This window comes from Zootoca vivipara, chromosome 2 (assembly GCF_963506605.1).
Source record: "Zootoca vivipara chromosome 2, rZooViv1.1, whole genome shotgun sequence".
Classification (NCBI taxonomy): domain Eukaryota; kingdom Metazoa; phylum Chordata; class Lepidosauria; order Squamata; family Lacertidae; genus Zootoca; species Zootoca vivipara.
The window spans coordinates 4,887,360-4,900,359 of NC_083277.1; the positions used below are offsets into that span (position 1 = coordinate 4,887,360).

At 44.5% G+C, this 13,000-nt stretch overlaps 1 protein-coding gene across 1 annotated transcript in view; it reads right to left on the minus strand.

The window, feature by feature from the left end:
- Positions 1–13,000, minus strand: part of LOC132591804 (zinc finger protein 501-like) — a 54,415-nt gene that overhangs the window by 26,776 nt on the left and 14,639 nt on the right. The window lies entirely within an intron of this gene.

Consider the following 13,000-nt stretch of genomic DNA (forward strand, 5'->3'; position numbering starts at 1 on the left):
GGAGGAACAGATCCTCAAATCAGGAAGGAAACTCAATGAATCAAAGAAAGTAGAAAATATTGAGTGGGGACGCAAATCCTTTCAAATACATTAAACAGCCTCTGATGGTGAAAAGGAAATAGTAACTGATACTGTTACACAAAGTCGGACACAACTAAACAACAATAACAACTGTTACACACGCCACATTATATATGTTCCGCATTTGTAGGAAATTGATATTTTAGTATGGCATTCTCTATACTTTGGAACTCCCTGCATATTGATACGAGACTCTTTTTGGCACCTGCTTAAAACATTTTTGCTCAGACCAGTCTACCCAGATATCTATAATACTGATGTGCTTGTAGTTTATTACTATTTTTAATCTTTTGAATTTACCCTTGTTTTCTGTTTTAACTGGGTGAAGCACAACCCAAATCAGTGGTTCCCAACAGGTGGTCCGGGGACCCCCAGGGGTCCGCGAGCTATGCCAGAGGGGTCCTCAAGATCCTATTAGAATAAAAAATATATTAAATATATTTCGTATGATAACAGATTTTTTGTTTTGGCCGCTTCCTGCATGAGCAGAGTCTAGCGCAAAACTAGAATTAGATAGAGGCAGTAGTTCTGATGTATGCCGCAAGGACTACAAGAAACTTGGAGATAAGGCAATGAAAAAGATCCTTCCATTTGCAACCACATATCGGTGTGAGCAAGCATTTTATTCCATGTGTTTCATGAAAAACAAATATAGGAATCGGCTCGACATGCGGTCGGATTTCAGAGTGTAAGTTTCAAGTTTGGAACCTAATATTTCAGAAATAATGGACTCAAAAGGACAGATTTAACTCATCTCATTAAGAACTGAAAATTAAAACTAACTGTATACTGATGGAGTACTCTGTTGTAACGGTAAAAAACGTATAAATATAAAATATAAAAAGACTCTTAATTTGGCTCTCACTTTTTAATTTTAGGATTAGGAATTAATGGGGGTCCTTGCCACAATAGCGGCTCGATGAGGGGTCCTCGAGAAAATTTTGTTGGGAACCCTTGACCCAAATCCTGCAGGGGAATAGCTGTAGTTTGATGATACAACATGTGCCTTGCTTTGAGGTTTTTCTATAACCAAGCACCAAATATTTTTGTGTGTGAAACAAGTAGCATAAATCAAGGGTTCCCAACAAAATTAAAAAGTGAGAGCCGAATTAAGAGTCTTTTTATATTTTATATTTATACGTTTTTTACCGTTACAACAGAGTACTCCATCAGTATACAGTTAGTTTTAATTTTCAGTTCTTAATGAGATGAGTTAAATCTGTCCTTTTGAGTCCATTATTTCTGAAATATTAGGTTCCAAACTTGAAACTTTCACTCTGAAATCCGACTGCATGTCGAGCTGATTCCTATATTTGTTTTTCATGAAACACATGGAATAAAATGCTTGCTCACACCGATATGTGGTTGCAAATGGAAGGATCTTTTTCATTGCCTTATCTCCAAGTTTCTTGTAGTCCTTGCGGCATACAGCAGAACTACTGCCTCTATCTAATTCTAGTTTTGCGCTAGACTCTGCTCATGCAGGAAGCGGCCAAAACAAAAAATCTGTTATCATACGAAATATATTTAATATATTTTTTATTCTAATAGGATCTTGAGGACCCCTCTGGCATAGCTCGCGGACCCCTGGGGGTCCCCGGACCACCTGTTGGGAACCACTGGCATAAATTATTAGCATTAGTAAATCTATTACGCACCCTCCACCAGGAAGTCCTGGGGTGGTTTACAAAAATCCAAAATTCGTAATTTTAAAAAGGATTTTAGAAAATATTATAGTCCCAGGGAAGTGGCGGGCTCTCAAAACATGTCTCAGGTCTCAAGGCCAGGGTAGAGAGCTACGTCTGCAGCATTCAGTTACAGGTAAGAGAAAACAGGTAAGTTTTTATAAAGATGTTTTTTAAACTGAGGGGAGCACCTGCTGTTTCTTTCAGAAGTAAATTCCAGAGCGCAGGAGACACCACTAAAAAGGTCCTGTCTCCCTCTGGTGCCCACCAGTTTAATTAAGGAGGGCGTGAAAGTCTGGTCTCACAGAAATAAAAATGTCTGCCAGGTATCTGCATGGCTTGCTAGGCCAAAAATGCAGGGAGTCCCATCTCAATTAAGCACCTACCTGCTAATGTCTCTTGTTCTTCCGAGCCCTCAATGAATGCATTTTCCCATTCTTTCTGCGATGTGATGCCCGATCTGGAAATTAGTAGTCCTTTTTTTTGAAAGAAATAAGATATTTTTATTTATTCAATTTATATACTCCCCTTTATCAGGGTGGAGTACAACATTAAAACACATTGCACAGCATCAATGACAAAAAGCATACTGACAGACACCTAATTATGATCATAATAATAGTCCTGCTCCACACACTTTTGTCGGTCATAGATTATTTAATAGGCATAGGCCTGGGTAATGGTATAATGCTGCCTTAAAAGTATAGCATGGATGTGTTAGGTTTTTCCTTTAAGACTGATGTGGTCAATGGTGCTACACAGAGATGTGTGTTTGCAACCTTGATCTGAATGTTAACACACCTGTGAGCTTTTGCTAATTTGAATAATTGAAGGTAGAGTTTGCTTACTGTAATGTGATTGGGTAATTGACTATTTTGAATTCTGTATTTAAGCAAATGGTTCATGGGTGTGGTGGTGGTGATGTATTGTGAAATGAGAGGAAAGGAGTAGAGGAGTGTGTTGTATATAATTGTAAATAAAAGCAAGCAAAGATACTGAAGACGACTTTGTTATTTCGTCAACCCTGCCGCTGTTGCCACTCGGTTGGTGCGTATTTTGCCCAACAGGATGGGGCCAGAGCTTATTTATTTGAATCCCCTTGACCTGCACTTTCACAGCATATATCAAGGAGGCTTGTGGCATAAATTCAATTAAATCAGAATAAATATCTGTAAAATGGTAAGCCAGTAAGCTTAATGGGATATGATATATAATGAATTGAAAAGGATGTTCAAAATAACCTTTGTAAAAAAAACAAAACCAGAAGCTTTTCTTTTGGGAGTTACAGGGACAGAACTACCTAAATTGTATTGAAATTTATTTATGATGAATTAATTTATTTAGGAAATCAAGATAAACTTTTTCTAAAAGAATGGAAACGCCTTATTGAATATTTACAGATAAATTGCAAACAGATAAAAACACCAGCAGGGTTACTGTAATAACCTGCAGTTTCATACCAGTTTATATTTAAAGTAGGTAATCAAATGAGCAAATTAAATGAATTTGGATATGCAGAAGATATTAAAAAATAAATTTAAGGAACCGCAGAAAGAGGGGGAATGGAGTCAAACTTTGAAATGTTAAAATGATTGTGAAATTAAAGAAATGTATAAATTTGAAAAGAATAAATAAACTTTAAAATAATAAAAAATAAATATCTGTAAAACGTGTTTACAAACACCAATAAAACAGCAACAGATACTAGCTGGCGGAAAGGGGGGGGGATCCATACTGTAAATATGTGACTAAAAGGTACAGTTTTTAAGAGACATCTGAAAGAAGGCAGGGATGGCTCCTGCCGAACCTCCTCAGGCAGGGAGTTCTGCAGGGTGGAGCCTGCCACACTAAAGGCCCTTGTCAGCTACTGTCACACGCTGTGTCGTTTCCCACAATGCACTGCCGCATAAAAGAGCAGCAACTATTCCTCCTCTCGGGATCTATCAGGCAAAAGCAAGAAGAAGCCTTACCTAAAGATACCAGATTCTCATAATTCTCCTCCATGACTTCTTTGTGCAGCACTCTCTGGCCCGGATCCAGCAAAGCCCATTCGTCCTCTTTGAAACGAACTGCCACCTCCTCAAGGGACACGGGAACCTGAAAGAGGGATGTCCCATCAAATCCCACACCTCTTGCGGGGTCTGAAAAAGGAACCCGGGGGGTCCCCTTCCCACTTCCCCAACGATTCCACCCACCCCGTACCTGTTCCAATTGGGCAGAAGCCATTTCCAGTCCGGCACAAAGAGGAGGAGGTCTAGAAGGAACCTCTGGGGTCATCTCGCTGTCTCCAAAAGTTGTTTGACATCCTATTGGGAAGACGAAGAAAACGGGGAGGCATTTTAGGCCCTGTGATTTAGCCCAAATGCTAATCTAGTAGGCATCCATGTTGGGTGTGGTGTCTCTTTGTTCTAAGCTGCTGAAGAGAATGGGTGTGTTATTCTCCATCTCCAGCAATATAGCCTGAGGCTAAAAGAGGCTGCAATGGAGAAGAGAGCTCTGATTTTAACTTGGAATACACAGTATTTGTGAACTAAGTTATTATGCTTTATGCTATGAGCAGTGTAAGAGTTATGACGCTAAGTAAATGCAACTTCTGTTCTTTAAGTTGTCTGAAGTTATATTCTGTGAGCAAATATATGCAAATATATATGGATGGTTTGTATTTCTATGCAGTCTGAACCCACTGAAACAAAGCTGATCTTTAAATGAGGTGGACTACAAAGAGAGGTGTCTCCACCCAACAAGGATTCCTGAGAGGATACATTAATGCAACCCACAGGATCCAGGCATATTCAAGAGAAGGAGAGACCATGCTGAAACCTGCTCCTTTTTGGTCCTCACCCAGAGAGGTGGTGTCCATGTCAGCCTCCTGCTTGATCTCCCTGAACAGTGGCCTCTCGGTGGCATCCTGCAGGATGTTCTCTGCCTCCATGAAACGTGAGGTTGCTTTGGATGACATCTCCTGCACCTGAGATAGGAGCCCATGCAAGGAAGTGGGGGGGGGGGGGAGAGAGACAGGAAACAGGTCAGGCAAAGGCCAGGGGTGCCATTAAATAACAGAAGATGAGTAAATGTTCAAGTATTAAGTTACTATTCCCGTATTGGCCCGTATATAAGCCACACTCCCCCCCAATTGCGATCTTGAAAAGTTAAAGTGCAACTTATATTCGCCACCTTACAAGAAAGTATCGGGTATGCAGCCAGGAGTGCGGCATTGCAGTGCCTGTCCCAAATGTAGTCCGCCGTCTTCTCCCCCAAGGCCAGGAAGGGAGAAAGCGAGGAAGGGAGCGGCTTATATTTGGGTATTGTCTCCCCCCCACCCGCCTTAACTTTTCAATGTACATCATATTTGGGCCAATATTAATAATTAATTAATAATTATTTATCCTCCCTTTCACTCTAAGGTCCCAGAGTAGGTAGCAGCATTAATAAAAAGGTAAAGGTAAAGGGACCCCTGACCATTAGGTCCAGTCGTGACCGACTCTGGGGTTGCGCGCTCATCTCGCATTATTGGCCGAGGGTGCCGGCGTATAGCTTCCAGGTCATGTGGCCAGCATGACAAAGCCGCTTCTGGCGAACCAGAGCAGCACACGGAAACGCCGTTTACCATCCCGCTGTAGCGGTTCCTATTTATCTACTTGCAGAGCTTGGAGTGCAGCGACTGAGGAAGGAGCAGAAGGGCTGCTGCCTCTTGGATTTGGGTGACTGTTCAGGCTTGTGTGGGTGTTTGTTTCTGGCTGTGACCTTGTTTGTTTCTGGCTGTGACCTTTCACCTAGAAGTGTGAGTCAGGAAGTTCAGGTGATTAGCTGTGGGCGGAGCTAGTCAGAGCTTGGAGTGCAGCGGCGCGCGCCGCAGTTTGACCCATCTTTTTGATCTAGGGCAGCAAGTCTGACACGTTTGTTAGGGGGGACCTAGGCCTCTTCCTCTTTCCCCCTTGACTTCAAGGTTTTCAAGATGGAGGTGGAGGGAACAACCGTTGTCACCTGCAATTCCTGTGCAATGTTTGTTTTCTTGCCAAAGGATGTGGGTAGCTACACGTGCAACAATTGCAAGTTGGTTGCCCTACTAGAAAACAAGGTTGCCCTTCTGGAAGAGAAGGTGCAGCAGCTTCAGGGGCGTGTATCTACGCTCCAGAGAATTAAGGAGCTGGAGCTTTTCTTGGATGCAGCAGAGCACACTGTCTGCACCAAGGAGGAGACAGGGGATCTCCCTGAGGAGGAGGTCAGTTCCCCAACACAGCAGCCAGATGTATGGAGGAACGTGACTCATAGAAGTAGAAGGCCCAGGGATCGCTCTGAGTGCTTAGAATTACACAACCGTTTTGAAGTGCTGATGGAAGACGAGGAACAGACTCCACCTGAGGATCTCTCCCTCATCACAGTTGATGAGGAATATGAAGACGAGCAGCAAAGTCAGTCCTCCGGGAATATGCAGGTAACCTTGGAAGGGACAGCACATGGAAGAATCCCAACCAAGCCTATGAAGAGGCGTGTAGTGGTGATAGGGGATTCCCTACTGAGGGGTACAGAAGCAGTGATCTGTGGGCCTGACAAGATGTCTCGAGAGGTGTGCTGTCTACCTGGGGCCAAGATCAAAGATGTAACAGAACGGCTGCAAGGAATCATAAAACCCACCGACAAATACCCCTTCCTTTTGGTGCATGTGGGAACCAATGACACTGCAAGCCATAGCTTACAGAAGATCAAAAATGATTATGAGGCTCTGGGCAGGAAGTTGAAGCAATTAGATGCACAAATTGTCATCTCTTCTGTCCTCCCAGTTGAACGACATGGCCCAGGGAGAGAGGGAAAAATAGGGGAAGTGAACAACTGGCTTCGCAAATGGTGCAAACAGGAACGGTTTGGATTCCTAGATCACGGTCTGCAGTTTCTTGAAGATGGACTTCTGGCAAGTGATGGACTGCACCTCACAAAAGTTGGGAGGAATGTTTTTGCCACAAAACTCAAAAACCTCATCAGGAGGGCTTTAAACTGACTTATGTGGGGGAGGGAGACAGTGGTCCTGAAGGTAGGAGTCTATCAAATGCTGAAGGTGATCATCCAAATGTCAAGGACCAAATGGAGCAAGCAGCATGCAGACCTAGTGGTGGGACGAAAATATCCTTAAATAAGAGACATGGGGGAATGATCAACGGTCTTCAATGTCTGTATACTAATGCACAGAGCATGGGAAATAAACAAGATGAACTTGAGCTCTTGGTACAGCAAACTAAATATGACATAATAGGCATCACTGAAACCTGGTGGGATGAGTCTCATGACTGGAATGTAGTAATAGAGGGATACAATCTATTTAAGAGAAATAGACCAAACAGGAAAGGAGGAGGAGTAGCTTTATATGTTAGGGATATGTATACCTGTGAAGAGATCCAGGATTTAAAACTTCAAAGCCAAATTGAGAGTATCTGGGTCAAAATTAAGGGAGAGAAAAACAACAGTGATCTCATTGTGGGAGTTTACTATAGATCCCCAAGCCAAACTGAGGACACAGATGATGCCTTCCTGGAACAGATGGCCAAGCATTCCAAAGGAAGTGAGATAGTAGTAATGGGGGATTTCAACTATCCTGATATTTGTTGGATGTCAAACTCAGCCAAGAGCATAAGGTCGAACAGATTCCTCACTGGCCTTGCAGACAACTTCATTGTCCAGAAAGTGGGAGAAGCAACAAGAGGATCAGCCATTTTAGATCTGGTCCTAACCAATAGTGATGACTTGGTTAGTGGGGTAGAAGTGGCAGGATCATTAGGTGGGAGTGACCATGCTCTTCTGGAGTTTATTATCCAGCGGAAAGGAGCAACCAAGCATACTAAGGTCCAAATTCTAGACTTTAAGAAAGCCAACTTCAGAAAACTTAGGGAAACGCTGGGTGAAATCCCATGGACAGTAATACTAAAAGGGAAGGGAGTTCATGATGGTTGGGAGTTTGTTAAAAGGGAGATATTAAAAGCACAACTTCAGGCAATACCAATGAGACGGAAACATGGAAGGTGCCTAAAGAAGCCAGGCTGGCTATCTAAAGAACTTTTGACTGAGTTAAGATTTAAAAGGGATATGTACAAAAAATGGAAAAGGGGGGAAATCTCCAGAGAGGAATTCAAACATATAGCCAGCACGTGTAGAGACAAAGTCAGAAAAGCTAAAGCACAGAATGAACTCAGGCTCGCTAGAGAGGTTAAAAGCAACAAAAAGGGCTTTTATGGGTATGTCCGTAGCAAAAGGAAAAACAAGGAAACAGTGGGGTCACTCAGAGGAGAAGATGGTGAAATGCAAACAGGGGACAGAGAAAGGGCAGAACTCCTCAATGCCTTCTTTGCCTCAGTCTTCTCCAAGAAAGAAAACAACGCCCAACCTGAAGAATATGGAGCAGATGATTCAGCAGGGGAAACACAGCCCAGAATAAGTAAGGAGGTAGTACAAGAATACTTGGCTAGTTTAGATGTATTCAAGTCTCCAGGGCCAGATGAACTACATCCAAGAGTATTAAAAGAACTGGCAGAGGTGATTTCAGAACCACTGGCAATAATCTTTGAAAATTCCTGGAGAACAGGCGAAGTTCCAGCAGACTGGAGGAGGGCAAATGTTGTCCCTATTTTCAAAAAGGGGAAAAGAGAGGACCCAAACAATTACCGCCCAGTCAGCCTGACATCAATACCAGGAAAGATTCTAGAGCAGATCATTAAGCAAACAGTCTGTGAGCACCTAGAAAGAAACTCTGTGATCACTAAAAGTCAGCATGGGTTCCTGAAAAATAAGTCATGTCAGACTAATCTGATTTCATTTTTTGACAGAATTACAAGCCTGGTAGATGAAGGGAACGCTGTGGATGTAGCCTATCTTGATTTCAGCAAGGCCTTTGACAAGGTGCCCCATGATATTCTTGTAAAGAAGCTGGTAAAATGTGGGCTAGACAATGCTACCATTCAGTGGATTTGTAACTGGCTTACTGACCGAACCCAAAGGGTGCTCATCAATGGCTCCTCCTCATCCTGGAGAGTAGTGACTAGTGGGGTGCCACAGGGTTCTGTCTTGGGCCCAGTCTTGTTCAACATCTTTATAAATGACTTGGATGATGGGCTTGAGGGCATCCTGAGCAAGTTTGCAGATGACACCAAATTGGGAGGGGTGGCTAACACCCCAGAGGACAGGATCACACTTCAGAATGACCTTAACAGATTAGACAACTGGGCCAAAGCAAACAAGATGAATTTTAACAAGGAGAAATGTAAAGTACTACACTTGGGCAAAAAAAATGAAAGGCACAAATACAGGATGGGAGACACCTGGCTTGAGAGCAGTACATGTGAAAAGGATCTAGGAGTCTTGGTAGACCACAAACTTGACATGAGTCAGCAGTGTGATGCAGCAGCTAAAAAAGCCAATGCAATTCTGGGCTGCATCAATAGGAGTATAGCATCTAGATCAAGGGAAGTAATAGTACCACTGTATTCTGCTCTGGTCAGACCTCACCTGGAGTACTGTGTCCAGTTCTGGGCACCACAGTTCAAGAAGGATACTGATAAGCTGGAACGTGTCCAGAAGAGGGCAACCAAAATGGTCAAAGGCCTGGAAACGATGCCTTATGAGGAACGGCTTAGGGAGCTGGGTATGTTTAGCCTGGAGAAGAGAAGGTTAAGGGGTGATATGATAACCATGTTCAAATATATAAAAGGATGTCATATAGAGGAGGGAGAAAGCTTGTTTTCTGCTGCTCCAGAGAAGCGGACACGGAGCAATGGATTCAAACTTCAAGAAAGAAGATTCCACCTAAACATTAGGAAGAACTTCCTGACAGTAAGAGCTGTTCGGCAGTGGAATTTGCTGCCAAGGAGTGTGGTGGAGTCTCCTTCTTTGGAGGTCTTTAAGCAGAGGCTTGACAGCCATCTGTCAGGAATGCTTTGATGGTGTTTCCTGCTTGGCAGGGGGTTGGACTGGATGGCCCTTGTGGTCTCTTCCAACTCTATGATTCTATGATTTTGACGTGCTTTCGAACTGCTAGGTTGGCAGAAGCTGGGACCAAGCAACGGGAGCTCACCCCGTCACAGGGATTCGAACCGCCGACCTTCTGATCAGCAAGCCCTAGGCTCAGTGGTTATACTAAAAACAATTCAAAACTTGGATTCATAAAAGTAAGGTGAGTCCCAAAAGCATACACCTCAAAAGCTAGGGTAAAAAATGAGCATCACCAGCATTCGCTGGAAGCTGTATAGTGCAGGTAACCCGATGTACCTCTATGGGGAAGGAATGCCACAGCTTAGGGGCCACCACAGAGAAGGCCTTCTGCCTCCCACCAAACCTCTGAGGGTGGAGGAACTACCAAGAGGGCCCCCCATCTGCTAATCCTAGCACCTGAGAGGATCTGGTAATTTATCAGCTGGAAGATTGATCAGTGAATCCAAATACAACTAAAGGATTGGGGCCTTGGAATTACCAGAGCAAAACAGTCTCTCACCTCAGCCTCCTTCTGGTCTTCCGCTTGGCTCATGAGAAAACCTTCGGCCAGGGCCACTGCCTGGGAGCTGGTCTCCACTCCACATTCCCTGACCCAGCTCTCCATCTCCGGGGGGAGGACAGCCAGGAACTGCTCCAGGATCACCAGGTCCAGCATCTGAGCCTTGGTGTGCCTCTTCGGCTCCAGCCACTGTTGGCAAAGGCGGTGGAGTTGGCTGCAAAGCTCTCGGGGTCCCTCGGCCTCCTGGTAGCGGAAATGCCTGAAACGTTGGCGCCGAGCATCTGAGCTGAGGACGTCCTCCTCACCCAGGATCTCCTGTGCGGTTCTGTTTGAGGATGTCACACTGCCCCTCACCTGGATGGTGTGAGGAGTTACCCTTGCTTTTTCCCCTGTGTCAGTTGCCACAGAGTCTTGCTCTTCCATCTTTCCTCCACAGGGACTGTCATTTGCCTTTCTTTTCTGCCTAGGAGGGAAGGAGTGTGTTGTATTGCTGCTTCTTTTGGCCTCGTCAGCCACATCTTTGTGGCATTTCATGAGGTGACTGTGCATCGCGGTGGTGGTTCCCACCTGCTGGCAACCGCTGGGCTTCCCAAGACTAACAGTTTGATGGCACAGATTGCGATGGACCACAGATTTGCTATTGGAATCCTTGGTGAAGAGCTTCCGCACAAAGGACGTTTTCCCATGATGGGCTGGTGGCTCCATGTTGGTGGCAACCTTGGGCTCAAAGGATCCAGAGCAGGTGGAGGAGTTGACTAGGGAGTGGGGCCTTTTGAAGCCAGAGGCTCCTCCTTCCTTGAGTACTGGTAGTGCCCTTTCCTCTGCACGGTCCTCCTGTACCAGCACGGTGTTGCCATCCCTTGACTCAAAATCTTGACTGCTGGTGCTCTCTAGCAAAGTGAATCCCCTCGGCTGGCATGCTACACAAGCCAGTGAAGTGGATTGCAATCTAGAAGTGCCTGACTTGTTCAGAGCGGGCGTCAATCCTAAAGTCCCTGAGACAGACCGGGTGCGAGGCCTGGAAGATGCAGTCTTGCCACTTCCTGACGCCTTATCAAGGACATCTCTGTGCTTTCTCATCATGTGACTGTGCATTGCAGTGGTTCCCACCAGCTGGCAACCGTCAGGCCTCCCGAGGCGAACCGCCCCATGGCAGAGACGGCACTGGACCACAAATTTGCTTATTGTCGCGAAGTATCTCCACACGGAAGAGATCCTTTGCCTTTTTGCTGGTGGCTCCATAGCGGTGGCGTCCTCTGGCTCAAGGGATGTGGAGGAGGACTGTCTTAGGGGGCATCTGCTTCTATGCAGCTCTGGGACCACGCCTGGGGTGCTGCTCAGGGGAACTTTGCCACGATGGGCTGCAGCTTGTGCTGGAAGTGGCAAGTTCAGCGTGTTGAAACCGGAAGATTCCTTCTCTTCCTCCACACTGCTCTCCAGTGCCAGAATGAAATTCTCATCCTCCGACTCAGAAAGATCCTCTTGGGAAGACTCCAGTGGAGATTCTTCAGTAGGGTTTTGGGAACCGCTCCATGCCTCTTGTATGCTGAGCTGTGGTCCCAAGCAGTTCCTTTCGATTGTCCTCTCCATCTTATTCTGCAGGTTGCCCATTGCGTAAGAGGTAGTCACTGTGAATCAATCCAGCCGAGTCTAATTTTTTTTTGGGGGGGGGCGGGGAGAAAGAGAAAAAGAATAAATCAATCACTGCTTTTCAATAGAAGCACCCATTAAAATCTAAGGGAAGGGAATTTGTATGAGCTTTAATGTGCACTGTTCATCCAAGGATAAAATTGTCGGAGCCCTCCTTATTTCCCAAGTCAGAATCTGTTTATAAATGTCAGTTGCGAAATCAACTTTTCAAACTATAATGTATTTATATATTTACACAGAGACATATAAATATGAAGCAGGCACTGGCTGATAAAGGTTTATGACATAAAAAACCTGTTTTTTAAATTCCCAAAGACTCTTTTTTTTTGCTGCTTATTCATAATGACTGTGAGTGACAACCCCACCCCTATAGCTTTCACCAAGTGCTTATAGTCCCGGAAAATATTCAAAAGTTTTTATTTATATTTATACTTAATTTATATATTTAAAATATATTTAATATTATTGGAGGCTCTCAACAGCAGTTTGAGACTTCCTTACAGCTTGGCAGCTTGGTGCTTCCAGGAAAGCGGGTGGTGCAAGAGTTAACGAATAAGCATCCCAAAGGAAACGGGCCTCTCAGCAATACTGCCTCTCAGTAATTTGTATGGATAACCTCGTATGCATTGAACATTTTGTTATGCGTTTGGCTCCCATGAATTCCTGTGCCCAGCGTTTGTTGGAACAGAAGTTTAATCAATGCTTGGAGTTCCAGACATGGGTTTAAGCACGTGCAAAAATATAAGACAGGCACGTTCCCCATGTCCAGGAGATCACCTGAAAGGCCATTGACACATAAAACATGGATCACACAGGGGACTATGTCATTCTGGCAAATGTGTGAAGCCCCTCCCAGATGCCTGTGTTAGTTAGATGACAGAAGGCTTTCATCTGTTAGAAAAATATCAATGAAAAGGACTTTCGAAATACAGCAACTCCATACTTGAAACTATTCAATTGCAAATTCTAGGGCAGGCATAGGGAAACTCGGCCCTCCAGATGTTTTTGGTCTACAACTCCCGTGATCCCTAGCTAGCAGAACCAGTGGTCAGGGATGATGGGAATTGGAGTCCCAAAACATCTGGAGGGCTGAGTTTGCCTATGCCTGTTC